The 4,176-nt window shown below is 53.5% G+C and overlaps 1 protein-coding gene across 7 annotated transcripts in view; it reads left to right on the forward strand.

The window, feature by feature from the left end:
• ADAMTS10 (ADAM metallopeptidase with thrombospondin type 1 motif 10) overlaps positions 1-4,176 on the forward strand; it is a 36,044-nt gene that overhangs the window by 546 nt on the left and 31,322 nt on the right. For 5 of the 7 annotated variants that reach the window (XM_069096317.1, XM_069095997.1, XM_069096396.1 and 2 more), the window contains exon 2: positions 106-369. The gene's annotated coding sequence lies outside the window, so the exon portion shown is untranslated. Of the gene's footprint in view, positions 1-105; positions 370-3,596; positions 3,765-4,176 lie in introns of those variants that run through there. The other 2 variants (XM_069096053.1, XM_069096141.1) reach the window with 2 other exon arrangements.

A 4,176-nucleotide genomic window follows, 5' to 3' on the forward strand; every position in this document is an offset into this window, starting at 1 on the left:
TCTCTCTCTCTCTCTCTCTCCCTTTCCCTCCCTCCCTCCTCTCTCTCTCTCTCTCCCTTTCTCCCTCTCTCCCCTCTCCCTCTTCTGTTCCCCCCCCCCATCCAGCCGCTGCTGCAGCGGCTCAGGCCTCTGTGATTACAGCTCCCTTCCTGCCGCCACAGCTGGCCGGGAGGAGGGGGAAGAGTCAGCTGGGGCTAGGGCTGGTGCAGCAGGCGCCGGGCCCGGAGCCCGGAGTCCGGAGTCGGGAGCCTAGAGCCGAGCAGCCTGCCCACTTCCCTGTGCCCTGCTGGGTCTCACGGTGGGACCAGCTGCCCCTAGCACCAGCACCACCCAAGGGGCCATCCCAGACAGCCAGAGACCAGGAACCAGGTAAAGGCGTCTGTCCATCCTGTCTCCGCCCCCTTTCCCCCTTCCAGAAGTAGATGCTTTGTGGTTCAGCTCAGAAGAGGAAAGGGGGTCGGGGGGTGGAAGGGCAGGGAAGCTGCAGACTGCCTTCAGTTTCTTAGAGATCTCAGAGGGGGGGAGGTAGTCAAGCAAGCATGAAGGGGGGGAGGGTTACCCCTCCCTCCCAGGGAGGCAGACCAGCCACCCCCAGCTCATCATTCAGACTTTCCATAAGAATTACAAGTTGTGCTGCAGCGATGAGCTCAGGAAACCATGTCTGTGTGTGTCTGTGTTTGTGTGTGTGTGTGTGTGTGTGTGTAGGTGTGAGACAGAGACAGAGAGAGATCCAGAGACAGAGACAGAGACAGAAGCATTCCTGCTAGCCAGAGTCTGAATGAGGGTGCATGTTTGAGGGTTTGTGTGGGAGAGATCTTTTCTGTGTGTCTGGCCAGGGCTGGTTCTTGGGTGCCTGCCCCCGTGTGCCTGCCACTTTCATTCTCCTGACTCAGAAGGCAAAAAGTCTCCGGTGAGTGAGGGAGAGTGCGGGCTCCCTCTGTCTCTGTCTCTCCACAGCTGCCCCAGGGGAACTGGGCCCTTTAATTACCAGGCCACATCCTCTGGCTCTTCCCCAGCCATTTCAGTTCCTCACTGCTGCAGGCTCCCCTGCCTCCCCTGAGGCCTGGGATTGGATGCTAGGAGCCGGGTGCCCCCTCCTTTCTGGCTCAGGCCCTAAAGCCCTTTGCTTGTCTGTGTGGCCTCCCTGGGCTCTGGCTGGGCTGTGGATGGGAGTGGGGGTGCTAAAGCATGGGATCCAGTCGGCCCAGTCAGCCTGAGCAGGTTCAATGAATGAGACTAGACAAGAGCCCAGGATCCTGATGCCGGTCTGAAATTGGGGTAGTTCTAGGTTGGGGTGGGGTAGAGGGTGTACTGTGTGACTCTCTGTAGATCGTGGGCATCCTCTACCTTTCCCAGCTCACTGCCACCCAGGAGGCCACTGGAAGCTTGGGGGCAAGTCAGGAAGGACAAGATTGTAGCCCAAGCAAATTGTCTAGGACCCGACCAGGGGGTCAGGGCCGAGACTCTAAGCAGCAGCTCAGGAAGGGCCTGACCAGGAATCTGGGCCCAGGGGGTGGGGGAAGGGCACCTTCCCCAGCTTTAGTTCAATTTGGCCCCTTCAAATGGGTCCCTTTCCTAGCCCTCACCACCCCCCATCTCCAGTTCTGAGGGTCTGTTCTCATCCAAGTGAGGAATGACAACGTCAGACTGGATGGTCTGTGAGGTTCCTTCCAGCTGTTTCCTCAATGCCAGGACCCTAAAACCGCGGAGAAGAGTCCCAGCCCTCCCTCTGCTCTCTATGAAGAGACTTATAGTCCCATTACCCCAACCTCCTTAGTGAAAACAATGCCCCTCCTCCCTCCATGCCCCTGAAAATGGGACCCCTTAGTCCCCAAGGGTAGACACACCTGGAAAGAGCTAAAAAGAAGATTTAGTTATTAAATGAATGTTCACCAGGAGGCCAGTCCTGGACTCCACTGGCCTGTGGGGGAGACAGAGATGAGTCACCCAGGGCCCCTATGCTGGGGAACTCACAGTCAGCCTGGAGAGAGGAGAAGATTTAAAAACCAAATAACAGCAGACTGGATTTGAAGGGGTCAGTGCCTCAAGCGGAAAAAGGCTTTGGAATCAAAGATGCTGAGTTTGAATCCTGGCCCTGCCAATTAATACCTAGGAGACTTCAGGCAAGTCTTACCCTCTCCAGGCCTCAGTTTCCCTGTCTGTTACAAGCATGGGGTTGGATTAGATGATCTGTAAGGTCCTCACCTTCTTAGAATCCTAGGGGTGTATGATTTAGAACTGTATTGTAGAAAAGGGACAATCCAGGTTGCAGGAAGCTGGAGAAACCTTAGCCCTTGTTATCCCAAAGTGGATGGGCTGCCTCCTCGGTTGATGAGCTCCCTGTCAATGGAGGATTTGGGATGTGTGTGAGGGTGTTTCTTGGTCAGGTAAATACAATGTTACATGTAAATGTATCATGAGTGTATCAAAGAGAAGCCTGACAAAATGCTAGGAGAGGTAAGCGGAGGGGAGGCTGTCCTTCCCAAGCTTGGGCTGGGAAGGCTCCCTGGGAGAATAAAGAGGGTGCCCAGGTCAGGGGACTCAGAGTGGGAAGACAGAAATAAGAAAGGATCTGGACCTAATTTTGGAGGGAACGTGACCCACATAAAACAAATGGAGACCGAGACCAGGAGTTTCTGAAAGAGGGATTGTCCATCCACAGATAGATGATGAGAGTTAACAGGAGACTGGACAGGACAGAATTCCTTGGGTCAGGTCCCACCCCAGACATTTACTAACTGTGTGACCCTGGACAAGTCACTTAACTTCTTCAATGTTCTCATCCAAGTGAGGAATGACAAGGTTGGATGGGATGGTCTGTGAGGTCCCTTCCAGCTACTTCCTCAATACCAGGACCCTAAAACCATGGAGAAGAATAAAATAGCTAAAAGAGGGAGAGGGAGAAGAGGGTGAAGGACAAAGCCTTTGGGATACACAATAAGGAGACAGAAAGAATCCTTAGAGGCAGCTAGGTGGCGCAGTGAATAGAGCACAGGCCCTGGAGTCAGGAGGACCTGAGTTCAAATCCAGTCTCAGACACTCAAAAACTAGCCATGCGACCTTGGGCAAGTCACTTAACCCCAATTGCCCTTCAAAAAAAAAGAATCCTTAGGACAATCACAATGGTCAAGATCTGTAACCCCCTCATTCTACAGATGTGGAAACTGAGGCCTACCAAATAGAAAGGACTCCCCCAAAAGCCATTTATTGAGTAAAAGACAGAGCTGAGACTGGCAGCCCTGCTCCTGTCTGGCTTGTTCCTTCCCTGTCACCTTCCTGTCCCCTTTTCAGGGTGTAGGATCTCCTGGTGAACCCACCCTGAAGGGAAACCAATAAACAAGGCAGAGGAGAAGAGGCTAGAGGGGCAGGAGAGCCAGGAGGAAGCCATCTCAGACAGGAGGTGGTGGTTGGCAGAGAAGCGAAAGAGGGTGAGGCCTAGGAAGGACAGGGCTCTTAGAACCTCACCAGTCATCAGGCTCTATGCATTTTGCTGAGGGGTCAAGAATGAGCATGGAGAGCAGGAGATGGAGGAAGAAGTGGGTGGAGAGGAAGTGAAAGCCTCAAGTGTTGATGACTTTCTGGGAGTTTGGCAGTGAGAGGGAGAGAGAGGGGATGATAGCTCAAAGGATCAGCAGGTCAAGAAAAGGCTTATTAGGACTGGGGGCACAAGAGCCTGTTTCCAGGCAAAGAGGAAGGAACCAGGAGAGAAGGTGTCAGTGTGGCAGTCTGGAAGTCAACAGACCTGGGTTCACATCCCGTCTCTGGTATGACCTCTCTGAACCTTAATTTCCTCATTCTTAAATCAGGATGATAATACGTGTAACGTCTTCCTCGAAGGATTGTCAGTGAGGCTTGAATGAGAGAGTTCATATGTAAAGAGCTAGAGAACAAGAGAGAGGGGGAGAGAGAGAGAGACAGACAGACAGACAGAAAGACAGAGAGAGGGGGAGAGAGAGAGACAGACAGACAGACAGACAGAAAGACAGAGAGAGGGGGGGAGAGAGAGAGAGAGAGGAGGGGACAGGATGAGATGGGAGGAAGGGAGGGAGAGAGGGAGGGGGGGAGAGACAGAGACAGAGAGAGAGAGACAGAGAGACAGAAAGACAGAGAGGGGGAGAGAGACAGAGACAGAGAGAGAGAGAGAGAGAGGGAGAGAGAGAGAGAGGAGGGGACAGG

The sequence above is a fragment of the Petaurus breviceps genome, unplaced genomic scaffold, assembly GCF_028583685.1.
Source record: "Petaurus breviceps papuanus isolate PSGF00001 unplaced genomic scaffold, PetGlider_PUasm1.0 103, whole genome shotgun sequence".
NCBI classification, from domain to species: Eukaryota; Metazoa; Chordata; class Mammalia; order Diprotodontia; family Petauridae; genus Petaurus; species Petaurus breviceps.